Source organism: Spinacia oleracea, chromosome 1 (genome assembly GCF_020520425.1).
Source record: "Spinacia oleracea cultivar Varoflay chromosome 1, BTI_SOV_V1, whole genome shotgun sequence".
Taxonomy (NCBI): domain Eukaryota; kingdom Viridiplantae; phylum Streptophyta; class Magnoliopsida; order Caryophyllales; family Amaranthaceae; genus Spinacia; species Spinacia oleracea.
The window spans coordinates 73,139,053-73,163,543 of NC_079487.1; the positions used below are offsets into that span (position 1 = coordinate 73,139,053).

Below are 24,491 nucleotides of genomic sequence, written 5' to 3' on the forward strand. Positions count from 1 at the left end.
AGAATTCCTCTTCTTTCCAGATTTCTTGAACTTGCCCCCACGCACCATAAGCACATCCTGCTTATCACTTTTGAGCGTCTTTTCAGCGGTCTTCAGCATACCGTGAAGCTCAGTGAGCGTTTTGTCCAGACTATTCATACTGTAGTTCAGTTTGAACTGATCATACCCACTACGAAGAGAATGGAGGATGGTGTCTATAGCCATTTCCTGAGAAAATTGCTGATCCAGCCGACTCATATTCTCAATGAGTCCAATCATTTTGAGAACATGTGGACTTACGGGCTCGCCTTTCTTAAGCTTGGTCTCAAGAAATTTCCTATGAGTCTCGAATCTTTCGACTCGAGCCAGATCTTGGAACATGTTCTTCAACTCACTGATGATTGTGAAAGCATCTGAGTTGATGAACGTTTTCTGCAGATCTGCACTCATGGTGGCGAGCATTAGACATTTCACATCCTTGTTGGCATCAATCCAACGATTGAGGGCTGCCTGAGTGACCCCGTCGCCTGTGGCTTTGGGCATCGCCTCTTCTAGGACATACTCCTTTCCTTCCTGCATAAGAACTATTTGCAAGTTCCTTTGCCAGTCAAGGAAGTTTTTCCCGTTCAACTTCTCCTTTTCGAGAATTGATCGAATGTTGAATGAATTGTTGTTTGCCATATTTAAAACTACAATTGAAAAGAATAAACAAATAAATAACCATTCACAGTTTCTCTTAATAAACTTAAATTCTAGCATACATGCATAATTCAATGTTCATAAAGCCTTTTGCTAATAGTCTAGAAACTATTCTTGGTTGATAGGTACGTCTAAGAACTTATTAGGTAAACCTATCGATTTTGCCACGACATAAAAGGACTCCTTACTTATATCGTTGAGTTTCACCAAAACTAACATGTACTCACAATTATTTGTGTACCTTGCCCCTTTAGGACCAATAAGTAACACCTCGCTGAGCGAAAACTATTACTAGATTGATGTAAAGGATATCCAAGCAAGTGTATATTTTGGCATGGCACCTTTTAACTCAATTTTTAAGTTTGGAACTTCAGGCTCTTACTATGTTGGTTAGATTTTAAGTGAACTAAAATCCTTAATCATGCAACATAATCAAGCTTTTGATCTCATGCATTTTAAGACATATTTAAAAGCAATAAATAACTTAAAACATGCATAAGATAAATGTGATCTAGTATGGCCCGACTTCATCTTGAAGATTTAACTTCAAGGTCCGTCATGAAAATCTCCGTGGGAGGCACCATTTTCTTCAAATAGAATAAGCTATAATTAAAACTAATTACAACTATTTGATGGTACGCAGACCATTTTTGAATTGAAAAACAACTTGGTATTTTAGACCAATTACATTCAAATTAATGGTACGCAGACCATATTTTCTATCCTATTTGGGCCATACTAGTCACTTCATAACCTGCAAAACAGTACATATACAATATATACCATTCACCCATTCATTATCATGAATGGCCCACATAGCTGGTTAGTAAAACACATTATGCATCACATAAACATTTGCAGCAATTAATCAAGGGCACCAATAATCTACAAATTATTCAGTCCTTATTAATTCTAATCAAGTTGTTTTAACCTTAAGGATTTGTAGACCTAATCAAGAGTTTATGGCTAAAAAGGGCTCCCACTTAAACCAATAAATTCATATGCTTTACTAATTTTAAACATAAAAATGTATTTCTAGTCTAACCGGAAACATACAAATTTAATTAAAATTTAAAGCTCATATAAATTTATAATTGAATCCAAAAAGTTTAATTTAATTTCAGTCGTATTTAAATTAATTCATAATTTTAATTTTAGTAAAATAATTAGAATAAATAAAATTTATTATAATTACAATATTCAAAATTAAAATCCAAGAAAATAATTTAAATTATTAATTTTAAAATTAATTAAAATTACGTAAACTGTAAATTTCAAATTAAAATTTCAAAACGATCTAATCGCAACGCAACAATCCCACGCATCGCACGCCCATGGGCCACACGCACACAACCATCGCTGGCCATGTGCGCGCAACCCATGCGCTGCGTCGCATCGCTGCTGCTCACCATCGCAAGGCATCACGCGAGCTGGTGCTCGCTGCGCGCGCCAGCGCTAGACGCACGAGCATGCTGCCGCAGCCCATCGCTGGGCGCAGCGCTCGTCGCACGCACAACAGCGCTCTCTGCGCGCGAGCGACCGATGCTTGGCGCAGCACTCGTGGCACGCGAGCTTACGCTCGCTGCGCGCGAGGCTCCGCACGCTTGCGCGAGGCAGTGCGCGCTGTGGCGCAGCTCGCTTGCTGCCCACACGCGACTGCTCGTGCCTCGCTCTCGCCCTCGCCCATTCGCCCATTGCACACAGCCCACGACACAAGGCAGGGCTGCTGCCTTGTGCTTCGTGCACCATGGCCTTGCTCATTGCATTCGTACCGCATGGGCGACGAGCTCCCTTGCTCGTCGTCACATGCCCGCACTATACAACACCCCTTAAGGGTTACACGTAGCGTCCATTGCTTTGTGCGTGCAAGTTATATGAGCGAATCGCATAAAATTTTAAAATTTATATTCAAAATTAATGACAAATTAATAAATAATATTAATTTCATAATTTTAGGGCGAAAAATCGAAAATTTATTATTCAATTGATTTCCGATTAACATGGATATGATTCAAGTCTTGGTCATAAAAATTTAAAATTTAACATAAATTTACAATTTTTATGGTGGTTTTTAATCATAGGTATCTAATTAAATTATAACTAATTATGAAAATCAAATTAATTCTAAATTATTCCAATTTTCAACAAATTAATCATAATTACAAATTAGATTGCATAATTAACAAGGCTAGGCATTCAAACTTGTTAAACATATATAGTAGGTCAATCAAAAATTTAAGATTTATCAACAAGAATCGCAAATATTTAATTTAACATCTTAAATTTACGAAATTTTGCATTCGAAAAACTAAAACCTTCGAAAAGTCATAGTTAGGCTTCGAATTTTAGAATTATGGGTTCGGCCGAAAAATAATTATTTTTGCCAAAATTTTAGAATGCCTTTTACATGCGGAATTGACACAAAAATCACTCGATTTGGATGAGTAACGAAGAAACTGCCGAAAAACTGCGTACGTATAATTAAATAAACGCAATTTGCAATTAATTAACAATTACGAAAATTAATCACCCCTTTTAATTCTTGCAAATTTGTAATATTTAACCATGTTCATGCAATTTAGATTATGAAAATAATAAGAGGCTCGTGATACCACTGTAAGGTTATGATACATATGACAATTCATAAATCATGCGGAAAAACCATAAAGCCAGGAAAGCATATTATTTACACATAATCATTTAGCATAGTTTAGATGCATACTCTTTGTTGCGTGCCTTCCCTAGCTGCGCCCGAACCGAACAAGAACGAGTCTTTAGGACTCCAAGTGTCGTCCCTCCGTAGATAGTCCACAGCACGTCCGAATCCGCCTTAAGCTTGACCAACTAGGATCGCCCTTAAGGTACTTAGAATTTTCGGCACTTTATAGGCAATTGTATGACTGAATTTTTTCTCTCAAAAATCACTTTGAATACTTGAATACTCTATGTAAATATGTGACCCTAGGCACCTATTTATAGAGTTATGGAAAAGGATTTGGAATCCTATTAGGATACAAATTTATTTAATTATAATCCTACTATGACTCAAATTAAATAAACTAAATCTTTTAGGATTAGATTTAATCATATGACAAATACCGGTAGCCTTAGGATTCGAGTAACACACTTCGAGTGATACGCTAGCACCGCACGCAGGCCTTGCGGCCCACGCACAGCGCCAGCCCACTCGTCGCAGCCCCGCGCGCGCGCCAAGGCCATTGCTGGGCCTGGCCTTGCGCTGGACCGGGCGTGGCTTGGCAGCGTGTTTTTGGGCGCTTGGGCTTGCTGAGCGTAGGCCTGGCTTCGTGCTGGGCCATCGTCTAGCAAGTCTCGTCCGATGCTAATTCGTACGACGCGCTTCCGATTAAATTTCTGATTCCGGAATTTATTTCCGATACGAACAATATTTAATATTTCCGATTCCGGAATTAATTTCCATTTCGAACAAATATTTAATATTTCCGTTTCCGGAATTATTTTCCGATTCCGATAATATTTCCGATTCTGACAATATTTCCGTTTCCGGCAATATTTCCGATTCCGGCAATATTTCCATTTCCGATAATATTTTCCGATACGTACCATGTTTCCGTTTCCGGCAACATCTACGACTTGGATAATATTTACATTTCCGATACGATCCATATTTCCGTTTCCGGTAATATCATCGTTTCCGGAGTATTCATTTCTTGCCTGTGACGATCTCAGGTCCCACTGAAACCAAGATCCGTCGATTCCGAATATCCATAGATAGAGTATTTAATGCCATTAAATACTTGATCCGTTTATGTACTATTTGTGTGACCCTACGGGTTCAGTCAAGAGTAAGCTGTGGATTAATATCATTAATTCCACTTGAACTGAAGCGGCCTCTAGTCAGGCATTCAGCTCACTTAATCTCACTGAATTATTAACTTGTTAATTAATACTGAACCGCATTTATTAGACTTAACATTGAATGCATACTTGGACCAAAGGCATTATTTCCTTCAAAAAGACTAGCTCAGAACTATGAAAGATGATGACCACGAGACAATGGTCCGTCTAAGCACGTTGTCAACCCACATTCAGGTTACAACTAAATCCGAGCATCCCTCGAAAGAATTCGCTCTTACAAGAATGAATAAAAGAAATTCTCAAAAGAAATCACGATGAACAAAAGAAATAGGGACTTGCCCACCTCAATCGGGCAAGATCGCGCCACGAACCACGCGAATCCCAAATCGAAAAGACGAATTCAGGTTCGCTCACCTCCAGCGAGCGGGGCGTCCACCCTTAGCGGACAGGGCTCGCCCACCTTCAGCGGGCGGGGTCTGCGTCACTAGCCGCGCAGGTCCTCAGTTTTCGAAAAATAAAATCTTCAAATTTAAAATAGGCTCGCCATCTTCAGCCGGCGGGGTCTACGTCACAAACCACGTAGGTCCTTATTTTCAAAAAAGCACAAAAAAATTTCAAAATAGATTCGTCCACTTCTATCGGACGGGGTGTCCACCCTTAGCGGACAGGTTCGCCATCTTTAGCCGGCGGGGTCTACGTCACAAACCGCATAGGTCCTTATTTTCAAATTTCAAAAACAGATTCGTCCACTTCTATCGGACGGGGTGTCCACCCTTAGCGGACAGGCTCACCATCTTTAGCCGGCGGGGTCTACGTCACAAACCGCGTAGGTCCTTATTTTCAAATTTCAAAAATATATTCGTCCACTTCTATCGGACGGGGTGTCCACCCTTAGCGGACAGGCTCGCCATCTTCAGCCGGCGGAGTCTGCGTCACTAACCACGCAGGTCCTTAGTCGCTGCAGCGATAAATTTTTTCGGTTTTCCCTTTTTCCAAAAAATAAAAGGATTGGTTTTCCGTTTTTCCAAAAAAGAACGATGTGCTGGATTTTCCTTCGTGTTACGTCCCATAAAAACAAGGGGGTTTTCTCGTTTAGCTAGCCCTGAAAATGAGAATCTTTAAAAATATTTTTACCTCGTGGTTGGGCTTGGCCAGGCCCAATTACACTTTACAGCTTTGATTTCGAAAACATCTGTAGCTACTCCCAATGACAAAGTGAGGGAGTTTCTACGCCTCTTTAGATACTTCCAATGACAAAGTGAGGGAGTATTCTATACTATCCGTTGATAAATCCCAATGACACGTGAGGGATATGTCGACATTTCAAGTGATGACCCGTAAGTCAAATGTTATCACTCGGGGGCTCGTGAGACCCTCGCAAAACAGGTCACGTACACCATGGCTTGTGTGACGCACTCCGTCTAATACTTTGACCATCGTCTCATCCCAAGACTCAGTCAAAGTGGGGGCTAACTGTAGACACCTACTTTTGTCCCCATTCCCGAAAGGGAAAGGTTCGATGATGAAAACATAAATCTCCACTTGACAACGCATCTCTTATAAAATAAACGAATCTCAATTCCCCTTTTCATTTCACCCGAAACCTGCTATTTATGGAAACCTGCTAAAAATAGTAACTGTCGTAAAAGGTAGCTTCTAAAAGTGGCAAGTCATAAAAGATAGAAACCTGTCAGAATTAGGTGTTGCACTCCAACGTAAATCCTAAATAAGATAGAAAACTGCGAGAATCCTATTCCTAATATGATTCGGAAATAAGAGTTACGTATTAATTAAAATCCTAACGAGCCTAGAGTTCGTAACGGGCCCAGACGCATTCCGTCATGAAATTGATACGCACTAAAAGACTCGATTAAATCTCAAACACTCCGGATTCTAGGAATCCGAATCTGACTAAGAAACGGCCCAAACAGCAAATTCAACGCCCAGCCCTGAGCGCTGAAATTGCCTGGATCCTATTTTCAACGCCCAAAGCTGGGCGCCGAAATCTTTGACGCCCAGCACTGGGCGCTGAAAATACCTGGGTACGTGTTTTTTTCCTAATTCTTTGTGGATTAGGGCTCTGCAATTCTATCTTTCCACAAACTCTGCCCTATAAATACAGCCCCAAATTCGACGTGAAAAGAACACACACACAACACATAATTATATTCTGAGTATTGACTCCAACCCTTAGCCTAAGCCTCACACTGCGAAATCGTTCACGCGTTCTGTCGCAATCGATCCATAAATCGAACAGAACGTATCCTGTCCCATAATTGAGATTCGTTAAATAAAAAGGAGAAATAGCAAAGTCAAAGTGGTTAGTTTTCTGAGAACCGTGACGCACCTCTCAAGGGTGCGCCGTAATGTGTCCCTTATCGATGATTTAACTGCTTTCCTCGCCCTTTTTATGAACTGTTAAACTAACTAAATCTGATTGTTCTATCACGCCTAACAAATATAATATTTTTGGGAAATTGCATTATCATGCTAGGTCCCTTAATGCAATCTAAATCAGATAATCACGATCGATGAGCTTCAACACGTACCGATAAGACCCTGGGCTTAACCCACACCTGGGAATGCTGGTAATGTACGCCCGCTGACCTCGTTCTTTCATTCAAAAAATTGTGAGCCAATAGATCATCTTTCCAAAAGCGAAACTAAATGGTTATAATAAATAGAATGAAAAAAGAAAAAAAAGTGGAGGCTATAGACCTAATTTTCCTGGGATTGTAGTTCAATCGGTTAGAGCACCGCCCTGTCAAGGCGGAAGCTGCGGGTTCGAGCCCCGTCAGTCCCGACCTAGGCGCTCTAGTATTATATGTTGCATATTGCTAAAATCAACTCAGATTAGTTTAATAGTTAACGCATGTCCCTTCAATTATTTATGCTGAGCTAGTAAGGATATCCTGCCTCTGGAGTTATCGACGAGCGAGTACTCCTCTCGGTAGTTACAGTCCCTCGAACCCTCAATCTCTACCTTGCGGGTGTATGTTGAGAGATCCCCACACCAGGGATCACAAGGGAACTCACGGCCGTCGTGGTCAAACATAATTGCACTCCCTTTATGTCACGATAACCGGGTTTTGTCAGTTTTTCTCATTGTCGTTAAAAACTGAATGGCGACTCCTATATTACTAGTCAATTGGGTGTATACTCACAGGGAATCCAATTACACTTGATTGAATAAAATAATCGTCACACCCACGAGGGACGAGGTCACGCATTAGCCTCGTGCTTTTTCGACCCCCTCACACATGCCGCCTTGGCTTACATCGTGATTGGCCTCTTGGGATGAAATTCGTCTGTTGAATGCACTACCTCGACCAGGGCATGTGTTGGATCTACGATAGAAACGGCACCAAGCCGGCGCAAATATTACCCATAGAAGCCTATCATAAACTACGTGACATATTATTATTGCTTCATGTTGTAATGTTAGTTATGTGTAGCGAATTACGTGATTGTGTTGTGATTGTGTGTGGCAAATAACTCTAGAAAACCAACAACCCTAAAAATTGCCCAAACATTCATAAACACCAATTGGCCAAAGAGTTATACCTAAATACGTGTCCCGTAATCCCGGGCGATCGCCACAAAAATAAGCGACGCCCAGGACGGCCTGTAACGGATCCCACGACGCTGCATAACGCGCAAAGGACGTTATTGGACAAGCACGCAAAATTAAGTCGTATGTACGAAAAGAAAAATAGACGAACAAAATACGAGTACCAGTCCGGGACGCATTTTCAGCACCCCTGGCTGGGCACCAATTATTTCAACGCCCCTGCTGGGCGCTGAAGTTGCTGCTTGGCCTTTTGGCCAGACACCGCAGCCTCGGTGCCCACGCACAAAATATACGTAACAATAAAAAATAATTCGTAACAAATTTGCTACGAGGACGTACGAAAAAGGCACCCAATTTTAAGAACGACTTATAAAATAAATAACTCCTTGTGTCGTCATTAGGCCTCCTATGACGACAATGTCCGGCATCAAAACTGAGCACGCTGATTAAATGACCTTGAATGTCACATGGGCAAAGTATTCAAAAAATGATGTTCGAATAAAGTTTTCAAGGAAAAATAACGTTCGAATAAAAAATAAATAAATCCGAGTCTAGCCTAGGCTATGCCAAAGTACAATCTAAATCCTAAGTTTTAGTTGTCTTATAGATAGAATCTGTCCTAATGCTTGGTGTGGTTCTGCAAGTTAAAAGGTTAAACCATATTGAGTCGCCCTTCCTAACATTTAAAAGAAATCAATAAGCACCCATATGTAATTGTCATCCCTTGCTAAGAATCTACGGCCTCAATACTCTCTCTCGCCAATAAAAAGAATATATTATGTAATTCAAGTATTTGCAAAATGGAAACAGTCACATTCTGAAAGTCATTCCTCCATAGTCGCACAACCCCCAAAGTGAGCCTAAGGTGTCAATACCATTGGCATAAAAAATTAATGGCCTCAAGGCTTATGATCACATTGGGTCACGACTATCATAGTCCTCTCGAGCCACTCGCTCCTTGAAGTACTCCTAAGTACGGACTAAAAGATTTTCCATGAATGCAACATGACGAACAATGAAAATACCCAAATCGGCATGCCATAAGGCTACCATCAGGGTAAGGCAATACACACTAAGAGGGAAGCCGCACTAATGATTCTAGTCTTTAAAAAATGAAAATTCGATTTCCCCAACTAACTACCTTGCCAACATTAAGCAAAATGGCGTATGACAAATCAACACCCAAGGGTTAAAATCTAAAGTGTCAACCAACGAAAGTTATGGTCCAATTAGCCTAAGTCTGAAAGTCGCTTGGTCAAGTATTATAGGCTTACGCCACGTCATTATTTTGAGTCTAGGCCACCTCCTCGTATTCATACACGGGTTATAATCAGAAAAATTAATGAAAGTTCGAGTCTAATTAAATCACAACTTCCAATTAAATCCCGGAAACTGGAATCTGAAAAGAAGCAAAAAATTATGTTCGATGTAATTCTTTCGTTAAATTTCAATAAAGTAAAAACAACATTTTGAATCTACGCTATTTGCACATTTTAAGAAACAACTAAATACGCTTGCAAAGTAAGACAATTTAAAGGTCCACCCTAGGCCTACTAAAATTAAAGGTCCACTATAGGCCCACCAAACGAGGCTCACTCAGTCTCGCCTCGTGACTCAAAGACCACAACCATCTACCTTTTAGCCCAAATAAAAAGGGGGAGAAATCCCAAGCAAAAAAGGAAAAAAGGGAAAGAGAAAGGGGAGAGCGAAAAGAGCGAGCCATGAAATACTTAGCCCGTACCTCCCAAAGTGTGAAATTTACCAAAAGAAGAGCCAAAAGTGTACCAACAAAAGTGAGAATAGAAAACCAATAGAAAGAGTCAGAAGTGTAGACTAAGTAATGAAATACTTAGCCCGTACCTCCCAAAGCGCAAAATTTACCCAAGTAAACGAAGGAAAAGAATTGAGTCAACCAATCCAAATCATACCACATAAAATTCTAAGATCTTCTACCCTTTCCAATCCTCATGCTTGACTAATACCTACACAAATTATCCTATCTCATTCAACCCATCTTTCAAGCCGTCTCGAGTCACGAATATAAAAAATAAAAATAAAAAAAAAGACAAATGAAAAGTACATTCTACGCTTAACGTAAAAAAAATAATAAAAAAATAAATAATAAAAAAAGAAACTTTGCAAAGCACCTTTAAAGTTCGTCTAAAAAAAGAAAAAATCATTTAGCGCACAAAAAAGATTCGCAAATATTTGGCACAAAAGGAAAAGAAGCAACACACCAAAAAAAATCTGCCCAGAAATCATTTTCAGCGCCCAGAGCTGGGCGCCGGAATCTTTAGCGCCCCAGCCTGGGCGCTGATTCTCTCTGCTTTCCAAACTTGGCCCTGAAGTGCTCGTCATTTTATCCGCACATACACGGAAAAATAACGAACACTGGGGGGGGGGGGGGGGTACAGCACGTATCCAGATATACGTACCAAAAAAAAACACATGAAAAGATTCTTGTGCAAATACATGTACTTAAAAAATAAAGCAAAATTTTGGCTTACGGCAAAGCAGCAGATTAAAATAATAATAAACTTCACTTATTTCACCCTATTTCAAACATTACGATTCCACTCGAACGTACTTGTTTAAAAACGGCATTCTGAAAAAGAAGCAAATTTTCTGAAAAGAAGCAAATTTTTTTTAAAATTATTTTCGATGTAATTCTTTCGTTAAATTTCAATAAAGTAAAAACAACATTTTGAATCTACGCTATTTGCACATTTTAAGAAACGACTAAATACGCTTGCAAAGTAAGACAATTTAAAGGTCCACCCTAGGCCTACTAAAATTAAAGGTCCACTATAGGCCTACCAAACGAGGCTCACTCAGTCTCGCCTCGTGACTCAAAGACCACAACCATCTACCTTTTAGCCCAAATAAAAAGGGGGGGGGGGGGGGAATCCCAAAGTGAAAAAAAAAGAAAAAAAAAGAGAAAGAGAAAAGGGAGAGCGAAAAGAGCGAGCCTTGAAATACTTAGCCCGTACCTCCCAAAGTGCAAAAAAAAGAAAAAAAAGAAAGAAAGGGAGACGAAAAGAGCGAGCCTTGAAATACTTAGCCCGTACCTCCCAAAGTGCAAAAAAAAGAAAAAAAAGAAAGAAAGGGAGACGAAAAGAGCGAGCCATGGAATACTCAGCCCGTACCTCCCAAAGTGCGAAATTTACCCAAGTAAACGAAGGAAAAGAATATAATTGAGTCAACCAACCCAAATCATACCACAAAAACTACATAAAGTTCAACGATCTTCTACCCTTCCCAATCCTCATGCTTGACTAATATCTATACAAATTATCCTATCTCATTCAACCCATCTTTCAAGCCGTCTTGAGTCACGAATAAAAAAAAAAGACAAATGAAAAGTACATTCTACGCTTAACGTAAAAAAAAATAGTAAAAAAAAAACTTTGCAAAGCACCTTTAAAGTTCGTCTAAAAAATAAAAAGAGCATTTAGCGCACAAAAAAATTCACAAATATTTGGCACAAAACGAAAAGAAGGAATCATTTTCAACGCCCAGAGCTGGGCGCCGGAATCTTTAACGCCCCTGCCGGAATCTCTCTGCTTGCCAAATTTTGTCCAGAAGTGCTCGTCATTTTATCCGCACATACACGGAAAAATAACGAAACACTTGGGGGGGTACAACACGTATTCAGATATACATACCAAAAAAATACATGAAAAGATTTGTGCTAATACATGTACTTAAAAAATGAAACAAATTTTTGGCCTACGGCAAAGCAGCAGATTAAAATAATAATGAACTTCACTTATCTCATCCTATTTCAAACATTACGATTCCACTCGAACGTACTTGTTTGAAATCGGCATTCTAAGAAACCATTTTCAGGCTAAGAACTACGCAAGACCTGATTCCAAATTAAATCTATTTAAGGCGGATACGTAGGCAATCCATGATTAGGTCCAACCAATTTGCAAAAATGTCAAAGCCTATAAAATAACAAGAATAAAAAATAGAGTCCCTTATTGAAATTTAATTACTTGCAATCCAAGTCGAAAGAAAAATTTAAGTCAAAAGAAGAATCCAAGTCATCAAGATGTCAAAATGAGCACACATCGAAAAATAATAAGGGCATGTACCCTTGCCAGAAGGAGCACTCACACTCCTAGGCACTTAGCCAAGACTCAAAAGATCGCTTTGCCTCAATTGAATGGGGCTAGCGCGAGCGTCCATGACCTCTAAAGTACTCGACTTGACCCTCCCTAAAGCAAAGTAACTCACTTAAAGACCTTCTTTCACTACTAGACACAGTCATAATCGCCAACAAGTAGTAAAGGCAGTAAGCTTGCAATAAAGAGGATCGTTCTACGGCATCTCCCCATCGTTCCTTCGAACTCAGGGCACCCATTCATGGTAATTCAAATGCTTGCGAATCCCCTTTGAAAAAATCAGACATTGTCAATAGGACTTGGCACTTAACCAAGGCTCACCCTACTCAGACATATGACACGGACATCTAAAATCGAAATCTGAAAGCATCATTAATGAGAAGACATAATAGCAACTGGGGGCTAAAAATTGAAATGAAAGAGCTAGGGAAAGAACTAAGTATACCTTGACCTTTTGTACAGACATACACCAAGTAAATATAAGTCAATTTGAAAGCGGTTTATATTCCCGCAATTCTGGAAAAGATGGCCCTAAAATCCTAAAGCATGTGCCACACGGGCACAAGTAATATCTTGACGCATGCACCCTGGCTTCCAACAAATCCTTAGACAGCATTCCAAAAATCGTAACAGTATTTTGATTCACTCATGTAATCCTGTACGAACCCTTCTATAAGTCAACTTACTTAGGACACCTCAGATTGTACACAGTAGGACTCGGATTTCAAATAATTTTCAAAGACTTCTTCGAACATAATAAAGTGTCGTTGGTTTAAGCTAAGTATGCGTTTATCTCGATGTTGCAAGTGAGTCAAAAAGATTTCTAAATATGATTATGGGTAAAGAAAAGCACCTAGCTTTTGGTCAAGGCACACTTCAACATGTGACTACCTTGACCATGCCAATGTCGCACAATACGACATTTACAAGAGAAGTAGCAAACCACTACTCGAACGTACCTCGCACTAAACAAGTCTGGTTCAAACTATTCATGATCCATGTCACCATGAATGCATAAAAACGTATGCCAAGCATTATAGCACCAGGCCAATCCCGTAGCTACAATTGGGGGATTGAGAAAAACACTCTAAAAATGCTCGAAATGACGATTTTATCGCAAATCCTCGACGCTAATGCTATACACACGTCATAGGGGCACAATCCTAAGGTTTGATCGTGTAAAACGAACCTTAGAATGGCTACAACCCCTCCCAAATTTTAAGCGCTACTTAGAATATATAAAGTCACCCCACTAACAAGGGTAACTGAAAATCGCGAGTCACCAAAACTCCGATCAAACTACTGCACGTAACGCTCGCTCTACAAGCGCCCGTTACACAGTCTACGTCGTTCCAAAGCAAAAGCGAAAGAAAAATCAAGGAAAAAACAAGAAAGAAACATCTATGAATCCTCGCATCGAACGAAGTAACAAGCCGTGCACACCCACGCAAAAGGTGCTACACTTGTTCGAGCACCTGAACGAGGCGTGATGAAGTACTCCAATGCAAAAAATAATAATGATACCCCAACACCTGGAGGAATGTTCTAAGACACGCTGTTAGGCCACACAAGCCTACGTCGCACCATAAGTTCAACCATCCCACGGTACAAGTCTTAAAAATGAAAAAAAGAGTAAGGCATATTGCACTAATGCGGGCACGACCAAGAGCATGTGTAAAAGAGGCAAAGACTACTTATCGCCCAAATTCAAAATGCAAGCCACACGAATTCTACATTAAGGATTAAAGGTAGCAAAACATTACCTACCACGGAAGGGATAGCTCGCACCTACACGAGCGGAACCCCAAGGCATCTTTCTCGAAAGAACCTACGAAAATCGTATGCGAAAAGGAAGCATCCCAACATGCATGCTTGGGGGTCCGAGCTACGAAACGACCATAGCAAAATATAAAAAAATAAAAAAAAGTCTAAAAGCAAATGTTTGAACGATCAAAGGGCACGATGCTTGATCCCACTTCATGAATGGGCCTGAACCCTATCAAGCTTCTAAGCAAATTATTCAACAATCAGTCATTGCTCAAAAACAAAATGATTCAAGCGAACTGATTAATGGACCGCACGCAACGGCCATTCTATGAACGCTCGTTCGCACATACATTCTAAGTATCGAACATTCACGAACACGTTCAAGAGAAAAAAAATATACGTTCAAAATAACAACAAGAGCGATCAAAGTCTTACGCCTCAAAGTATGTTCCTCGGGCCATATAGACTAGCCTGACTATTGCAATAACTGTACGCCTTAAGAGCAGCAGTTCCTTTAAATAATTGCCCCAAAGCGACAAACACCGTAGTCCACCAATCGGCTACGGCTTCTTGAGAAATCATCACGAGAAAGTCCTGCCTGGGACGCACTTTCAACGCCCAGGACCAGGCGCCAGATATTCCGACGCCCAGCTCTGGGCGCTGAAAATAAGCTCATCTCATTGGACCAGCCCAAACAACATTATCAACTCCCAACCTAGGGCGTGAATTATTTCAACGCCCAAGACTGGGCGCCGAAAATGAACCCAGGCTCAAAAAAGGGCCCTGCCGTATCCATTCGACTCGAAAATTGCCGATTTCTTTACTGAAAGTCGCACCTCACGGCTTTGTTAAGAGTAACACACCACTTCAAAGATCGCTCGCACTTACGAGCACGATCCCAAACACGATCAAGGACATTACAAAATGCATATCCCCAAAGAATCTCTTTGACAAGAAATGACCGTCAAGCACGAGTGCTTGGGGGCTTGAAAGAAAATATATATCTCAAAAGAGAGTAAGCAAGGTTAAAACAATATTCCCAGACTATGCTGTACGAAGTCCCATGTTTGGATAATCTTAAAAAAATAAAACCGGATTACGACCTCAAGACAAAGGTCGCCGTTGATACTTATACATAGTCCCCTAATCAAGGACCCATGTAGTGGCAAAATTGAGTCGTAAAGACTAGCTCAAAACCATGAAAAATGATGACCACAAGACAATGGTCGTGTCTAAGCACGTTGTCAACCCACATTTAGGTTGCAACTAAATCCTAGCATCCCTCGAAAGAAAATAAAATTCTTCAAAAACAAAAACAGGCTCGCCCACCTTCAGCCGGCGGAGTCTGCGTCACTAAACCGCGCAGGTCCTCAGTTTTCGAAAAATAAAAAGAAAATAAATTATTAAAAAACAAAACAGGCTCGCCATCTTCAGCCGGCGGGGTCTACGTCACAAACCGCGTAGGTCCTTATTTTCAAAACATCAAAACAGATTCGTCCACTTCTATCGGACGGGGCGTCCACCCTCAGCGGGCAGGCTCGCCCACCTTCAGCGGTCGGGGTCTGCGTCACTAACCGCGCAGGTCCTTAGTCATTGCAGCAATAACTTTTCCCGGTTTATCCTTTTCCAAAAATCAAAGGATGGTTTATCTTTTTCCAAAAATCAAAAGATGGTTTATCTTTTTCCAAAAATTAAAGGATGGTTTACCTTTTCCAAAAATCAAAGGATGGTTTATCTTTTTCCAAAAATCAAAATATGGTTTTCCTTTTCCAAAAATCAAAGGATTGGTTTCCCGCTTTTTCAAAAAAGAGCGATGTGCTGGATTTTCCTTCGTTTTACGTCCTATAAGAACAAGGGGGTTTTCTCGTTTAGCTAACCCTAAAAATGAGAATCTGTAAAAAACATTTTTACCTTGTGATCGGGCTTGGCCAGGCCTGGTTACACTTTACAGCTTTGATATCGAAAACATCTGTAGACACTTCCAATGACAAAGTGAGGGAGTTTCTATACATCTTTAGATACTTCCAATGACAAAGTGAGGGAGTTTCTATACTATTGGTTAACAGATTCCAATGACACGTGAGGAATGTGTTAACACTTCAAGTGATGACCCTTAAGTCAAATGTTATCACTCGGGGGCTCGTGAGACCCTCGCAAAACAGGTCACATACACCATAACTTGTATGATGCACTCCGTCTAATACTTTGACCATCGTCTTACTCCAAGACTCAGTCAAAGTGCGGGCTAAATGTAGACACCTACTTTTGTCCCCATTCCCGAAAGGGAAGGTTCGATGATGAGAACATAAATCTCCACTTGGCAACGCATCTCCTATAAAATAACGAATCTCGATCACCCTTTTCATTTCAGCCAAAGCTTCCATTTATATAAACCTGCTAAAAATAGTAGCTGCCGTAAAAGGTAATTGCTAAAAGTAGTAAGAATAAAAAGATAGAAACCTGTCAGAAATAAGTGTTGCACTCCAACATAAATCCTAAAAGAGATAGAAATTGTAAAAGGAATTATATTCCTATCGCAATTCGATAAAAGAGTTAACGTATTAATTAAACTCATAACGAACCTAGAGTTCGTAAAGGGCCCATACGCATTCCGTCGTAAATTGATACGCACCAAATAACTCGGATTAAGTCTCTTAATGGACTCCGTACTCTAGAGTCCAATCTGACAAAGAATTCTGCCCAGATCCTATTTTCAACGCCCAGCCCTGGGCGCCTAAATCTTTGACGCCCAGTGCTGGGCGCCGTAAATACCTGGGACGGATTCTTTTCCTAATCCGTTTGGCATTCATATTCCTGAAAATCTATCTTTCTACGCCACTTTTTCCTATAAATAGACCCCTAAAGCCGACATGAAAGGAGGATAATAGAACACACAATTCGTAAATCTGAGTATTGACTCCAACCCTAAGCCTAAGCCTCACGCTGCGAAATTGATCCCGCGTTCTGTCGCAATCGACCCAAAAGTCGAACATAACGTATCCTGTCCCCTGTAGCTGATGAATTAAGCCTAAATACTGGAACATTGCTTGGAAACCCGAGATTCGTTAAATAAAAGGAGAAATAGCAAAGCCAAGTGGTTAGTTTTCTGAGAACCGTGACGCACCTCTCAAGGGTGCGTCGTAATGTGTCCCTTCGCATGATTTAATCGCTTTCATCACCCTTTATAAAATTGTTAAACTGTTAATCTGATTGATCTATCACACCTAATAAAGATAACATCTTGGACAAACGAACTATCATGTTAGGTACCTTAAATCAATCTAAACAAGATAATCACGATCGATTTAGTATTATGTGTTGCATATTGCTAAAATCAATTCAGAATAGTTTAATAGTTAACGCATGTCCCTTCAATTATTTATGCTGAGCTAGTAAGGATAACCTGCCTCTGGAGTTATCGATGAGCACTCCTCTCGGTAGTTACAGTCCCCGAACTCTCAATCTCTGCCCTGCGAGTGTACATTGAGCGATCCCCACACCAGAGATCACAAGGGAACCTATGGCCGCCGTGGTTGAACATAATTGCACTCCCTTTATGTCACGATAACCGGGTTTTGTCAATTTTTCTCATTGTCGTTAAAAACTAAATGGCGACTCCTATATTACTAGTCGATTGGGTGTAAACTCACAGGAAATCTAACTACACTTGATCTGACGACGTCACGCCCACGAGGGACGAGGTCATGCATTAGCCTCGTGCTTTTTCGACCCCCTCACAACTTTGATCTCTAATAAAATTCTACGTTCCAAAAAATAAAGGAAAAAACAAAAGAGAAGAGAATACGTAGAATTTCCAAGTGAAATAAACGAACGAACAAGAGGCCAACTGTGTCATCAAAAGAACAACCCAAACAACATTTTGAACGCCCTACCTAGGCGTGAATTATTTCTAACGCCCAGGCCTGGGCGCCGAAAATGAGCCCAGGCCCAAAAGAAGCCCTGACTTCTATAGGGCCCTGCCGTATCCATTCGACTCGAAAATTGCCGATTTCTTTACTGAATGTCGCACCTCACGGCTTTGTTAAGAGTAGCACACCACTACAAAGATCGCTCGCACTTACGAGCACGATCCCAAACATAATCAAGGACATTACAAAATACATATCTCCAAGGAACCTCTTTGACAAGAAATGACCGTCAAGCACGAGTGCTTGGGGGCTCGAAAGAAAATATATATTTCAAAAGAGAGTATGCAAAGTTAAAACAATATTCCCAGACTACGCTGTACGAAGTCCCGTGTTTGGATAATCTCAAAAGATAAAACCGGATTACGACCCCAAGACAAAGGTCGCCGTTGATACCTATACATAGTCCCCTAATCAAGGACCCAAGTAGTGGCAAAATTGAGCCGTAAAGACTAGCTCAAAACCATGAAAGATGATGACCACGAGACAATGGTCCGTCTAAGCACGTTGTCAACCCACATTCAGGTTGCAACTAAATCCAAGCATCCCTCGAAAGAAAATAAATTCTTCTTAAAGACAAAAACAGGCTCGCCATCTTCAGCCGGCGGGGTCTGCGTCACTAACCGCGCAGGTCCTCAGTTTTCGAAAATGAAATCTTCAAAAACACAAAACAGGCTCACCATCTTCAGCCGGCGGGGTCTACGTCACAAACCACGTAGGTCCTTATTTTCAAAAACATCAAAACAGATTCGTCCACTTCTATCGGATGGGGCGTCCACCCTCAGCGGATAGGCTCGCCCACCTTCAGCGGGCGGGGTCTGCGCCACTAACCGCGCAGGTCCTTAGTCATTGCAGCAATAAATTTTCCCGGTTTATCCTTTTCCAAAATTCAAAGGATGGTTTATCTTTTTCCAAAAATCAAAAGATGGTTTATCTTTTTCCAAAAATCAAAAGATGGTTTATCTTTATCCAAAAATCAAAAGATGGTTTATCTTTTTCCAAAAATCAAAAGATGGTTTATCTTTTTCCAAAAATCAAAAGATGGTTTCGCTTTTCCCAAAAATCAAAGGATGGTTTCCCTTTTCCAAAAAAATCAAAGGATTGGTTTTTCGTTTTTCCAAAAAAGAGCGATGTGCTGGATTTTCCTTCGTTTTACGTCCTATAAAAACAAAGGGGGTTTTCTCGTTTAGCTAACCTTGAAAATGAGAATCTTTAAAAACATTTTTACCTCCTGATCGGGCTTGGCCAGGCCTGGTTACACTTTATAGCTTTGATTTCGAAAACGTCTGTAGATACTTCCAATGACAATGTGAGGGAGTTTCTATACATCTGTAGGTACTTCAAATGACAAAGTGAGGGAGTTTCTATACTTAAAAAATTCCAATGACACGTGAGGAATATGATAACACTTCAAGTGATGACCCTTAAGTCAAATGTTATCACTCGGGGGCTCATGAGACCCTCGCAAAACAGGTCACATACACCATGACTTGTATGACGCACTCCGTCTAATACTTTGACCATCGTCTTATTCCAAGACTCAGTCAAAGTGGGGGCTAAATGTAGACACCTACTTTTGTCCCCATTCCCGAAAGGGAAGGTTCGATGATGAGAACATAAATCTCCACTTGGCAACGCATCTCCTATAAAATAACGAATCTCAAATCACCCTTTCATTTCAGCCAAAGCTTCCATTTATAGAAACCTGCTAAAAATAATAGCTGCCGTAAAAGGTAATTGCTAAAAGTAGTAAGAATAAAAAGATAGAAACCTGTCAGAATTAGGTGTTGCACTCCAACATAAATCCTAAAAGAGATAGAAATTGTAAAAGGAATTCTATTCCTATCGCAATTAGATAAAGGAGTTAACGTATTAATTAAACTCATAACGAACCTAGAGTTCGTAAAGGGCCCATACGCATTCCGTCAAAAATTGATATGCACCAAATAACTCGGATTAAGTCTCTTAATGGACTCCGTACTCTACAGTCCAATCTGACAAAGAATTCTTCCCAGATCCTATTTTCAACGCCCAGCCTTGGGCGCCGAAATCTTTGACGCCCAGTGTTGGGCGCCGAAAATACCTGGGACGGATTCTTTTCCTAATCCGTTTCGTATTCATATTCCTGAAAATCTATCTTTCTACGCCAGTTTTTCCTATAAATAGACCCCTAAAGCCGACGTGAAAAACACAACACAACACAACACGACACACAATTCATAAATCTGAGTATTGACTCCAACGCTAAGCCTAAGCCTCACGCTGCGAAATTGATCCCGCGTTCTGTCGCAATCGACCCAAAAGTCGAACATAACGTATCCTGTCCCCTGCAGCTGATGAATTAAGCCTAAATACTGGAACATTGCTTGGAAACCCGAGATTCGTTAAATAAAAGGAGAAATAGCAAAGCCAAGTGGTTAGTTTTCTGAGAACCGTGACGCACCTCTCAAGGGTGCGTCGTAATGTGTCCCTTCGCATGATTTAATCGCTTTCATCACCCTTTATAAAATTGTTAAACTATTAATCTGATTGATCTATCACACCTAATAAAGATAACATCTTGGACAAACGAACTATCATGTTAGGTACCTTAAATCAATCTAAACAAGATAATCACGATCGATTTAGTATTATGTGTTGCATATTGCTAAAATCAATTCAAAATAGTTTAATAGTTAACGCATGTCCCTTCAATTATTTATGCTGAGCTAGTAAGGATAACCTTCCTCTGGAGTTATCGATGAGCACTCCTCTTGGTAGTTACAGTCCCCTGAACTCTCAATCTCTGCCCTGCGGGTGTACGTTGAGCGATCCCCACACCAGGGATCACAAGGGAACCTATGGCCGTCGTGGTCGAACATAATTGCACTCCCTTTATGTCACGATAACCGGGTTTTGTCAGTTTTTCTCATTTTCGTTAAAAACTGAATGACGACTCCTATATTACTAGTCGATTGAGTGTAAACTCACAGGAAATTTAACTACACTTGATCTGACGACGTCACGCCCACGAGGGACGAGGTCATGCATTAGACTCGTGCTTTTTCGACCCCCTCACAATATCAACCGTGCATCTCTTAGTATATTAGTTAATTTTTAGAAAACTTATTAGTGAAATTTATCTAGGTAAAAAAAAACATAAAAAATGACAGGTATCATCCATGAAGACAATATCATAGTGAATGTCATGTTAGCTTATCGAAACTACTAATTTACCATAACGTCCTTTTCATGACTTATATAGTTGTAATATAACACTCTTTATGTACATTCATTTGGAATAGAGAAAACATCATAAGCAACATTGTGGAAAATTTATTATATCCAAAATATGCAGAATTAATTACCTTAATATGTACCCGTAAAAAAAAAACTTTCTACCTACAAAGTATAGAAAATGGGAAAGATATATAATACAAATGAGTACTCCGTACATTTTTTTTATAAAGGTAAGGAAAAAGTACTTAGGTTCCCCTTCGCACAAGGGTGAAACCTAAGCAATCAGTTTGTACAATATTATGTAAATTGGGGCTGGAGTTCGGGGTGATACACATGGGATCAATGATAAGATGACCAACATTAGCTATCCAATCTGCTGCTCTATTTGCTTCTCGGAAGATATGCTTGATATGCGTAGAGCTGAAGTGTTGAAGTAGCAACTTACTATCTTGAATAATGTTCTGGAGTTTCCAAGGGGGCTTCCAGGTACCAGACAGGGAGTTGATAACCAGTAAATTGTCATCCTCAATGTAAATATCTTTAATGCCAAGGTTGATTGCCTCTTGAATGCCCTTGTGCAGGGCAAGGGCTTCTGCCATGTAGACTTGAGAATCACCAAAATTGAAGGATTTTGCAATGATTGCTTTCCCTGTGCTGTCTCTGATGATGATGCCACCAGCTGCTGACGAAGCTTTACGTGAACCGTCGAAATTGAGTTTGAAGGCGCCCGGCGGGGGCGGAAACCACCTCACAAGGATGGGTTGCGAGGTGCTAGGAGGAGAGGAAAGGGAAGAAAGGAGACCTTTAAGTTGTTGATCATCTATCCGGAGCCTGAGCTCCCATTCTTTGAAGGTGTTCAGGGCTCGGTAGTAGCAGCGACAAGGGGATACTTTGGTGTTTGAGAAAACCATTGCATTCCTTTCCTTCCAAATTGTCCAAGGTAATGAACTTTTGCAGAGCTACCTGGTTACGTCTAAGATAGTCCAAGGTTTTGAAAAAGTCTGTCATTGGGAAGGAGAAACCCATCCAGTTCTTAGTTAATCTATGAGACCAAACTTCTTTTGAGTGCTCACAAGTAAGAAATAAGTGGTCAATGAATTCACTGGCTAACTGGCATCTGGGGCAACAACTTGACGGAATAATCTTCATGTGGAAGAAAATTTCTTTAGTTGGGATTCTATTGTGACAGATTTGCCATAGAAAGATTTTAACCTTTGGCGCTATATTGAGTTTCCAAATCCAACGAAACTTCCATTTTTCATTGGTAGCGGGTAGATCGTGGGCTAGCCAGGTTGCAGATTTTACTGAGAATTCGCCCGAGTTTGTGCATCCCCAGATAGGGTTGTCAGGAATGTCATTCACCGGAATAGGAATGCCTTTAATTTTTTTCACAATCACAGGAGAGAGGAGCGACAAAAGTTTCTCTAGGTCCCAATTTTTGGTTTCATCTATAACCGAGTTGACATTAAAATTTTCCATACTAATATTGGGAGAGATGCCCGGTAGGTCAGCTAAAGCGTATTGACCTACCCAGTTATCTTTCCAAAAGTCAATGGAGCTCTCATTCCCTAGTTTCCATCTTATACCTTTCCGAAGTAGGTTACGTTGGTTTAAAATGCTAATCCAAATAGGCGAGTCTCTGGATTTTCTCTTGGCAGAGAAGAAATTGGTGTTCTGTAGATATTTCTTCCTCATAATATTTGCCCACAGGTTATTGTCATCTGTTAGGATTTTCCAACCTAGCTTCGCAATGAAGGCTCTATTTAAAGGGTAAGTTCTTCTTAGCCCAAGCTCACCTTGGTCTTTAGGTTTACAGACTTTCTTCCAGGCAATGAGGGGGAGCGCATTACCTATTTTGGATTGGTTCCAAAAAAATTGACGATGTATGACGTCCAGTTGATGGCAAGTCTTTTGTGGCAGAAGGAAGGAAGAGCAGATGTAAGAGGGAAGAGCCTTTAGGTTACTTTGGATAAGCGTTGTTCTGCCTGCTTTGCAGAGGAAGTTGGCTTGCCAAGAGTTAATACGGCTTTCGTTTTTTTGCATGATTCGTAAGTAATCCACTCTCGTGGGTGTATAATTTGAGAAGTGGGCACCCAAGTATCTACCTAGGGCACCTGATTTAGTCATGTTGAAAATGCTAGCCAAAGAGTCCCTTTTGGGATGGCTGATATTTTTCGAGAAGATAATTGCCGACTTATGAAAATTCACTAGTTGGCCTAACAGTTTACAGAAGTCTGAGATGACTTTTAGTAGATTGTGGCATGCAGAATTAGTGGCTTTACACAACAGTAGACTATCGTCTGCAAACATGAGACAGGGGATTCTTGTTGTTTGAGGTGCTATTTTAAACCCCAGCCCCAGGCTGGGCCTATTGCTGGCATTATTAAGCATTATAATGAAAACCTCCATGCATAAAATAAACAGGTAAGGAGACAGAGGGTCTCCTTGTCTTAAACCTCTAGACGGGGTAAAGACTTCTGTTGTTGAGTTGTTGACTTTAATGGAGTAAGATACGGTTGTTACAGTAGCTTTCACCCAGTTAATCCAGACCTCGGGAAAGCCCATTTTTGCAAGCGCTGCCCAAAGGAAATCCCATTCTATCCTGTCGTAGGCTTTTTCCATGTCCAGCTTAAGGGCGCACCATCCCGTCTTAGATTTTGATTTCTTAAAAACATTAAGAATCTCCTGGACTAAAAGGAGGTTATCATGTATGGATCTACCAGGTGTGAAGGCATTTTGAAAATGGCTTATATGCTTTTGAAGAATGGGGCTTAGTCTTGAAACTAGAAGTTTGGAGATAGCTTTATAGATCGTGTTGGAGAGGCTAATTGGTCTAAAGTGATTTGGGTTTTCAGGATTATCATTTTTCGGGATAAGAGCTATAAGCGTATGATTTAAGAACGGCGGGAGTTTCCCGTGAGAGAAAAATCTCTTAATTGCTAACGTTATTTCAGGCCCGATTGTATTCCAGTAAGTTTGGAAAAATTTAGGTCCGAAACCATCTGAGCCTGGGGCCTTTAGCGGGTTCATGCTAAAGAAACTAACTTTAATCTCCTCGTCGGAGAAGGGGGCTAAAAGACTATCGATCTCAACATTAGAAATTATTTGAGGGAGGAAGTCCAGGTTAATCGAACGACCAGAATGGACGACTGATTTGAATCTGTCTTTAAACGAGTCAAAAAGAATTTTTTGAACATTTTCTTGTCTTTCCTCCCATTGGTTGTCAGAATTTTTTAGTCTATATATGTGGTTCTTAGCAGCTATGTGTTTCATGAGTTGGTGGAAAAATCTAGTATTCCTATCTCCTTGATTTAACCATGTTTTCTTTGCTACGTTTTTCCAGCGGTATTGCTTTTGCAGAAG

The 24,491-nt window shown here is 40.4% G+C and overlaps 1 non-coding gene across 1 annotated transcript; it reads left to right on the top strand.

Annotated features, from left to right (window-relative positions):
* Positions 1-7,244: 7,244 nt before the first annotated feature.
* On the top strand, positions 7,245-7,318 carry TRNAD-GUC (transfer RNA aspartic acid (anticodon GUC)). The gene has a single exon. It is a non-coding gene; the product is annotated as a tRNA-Asp (tRNA).
* Positions 7,319-24,491: the final 17,173 nt, after the last annotated feature.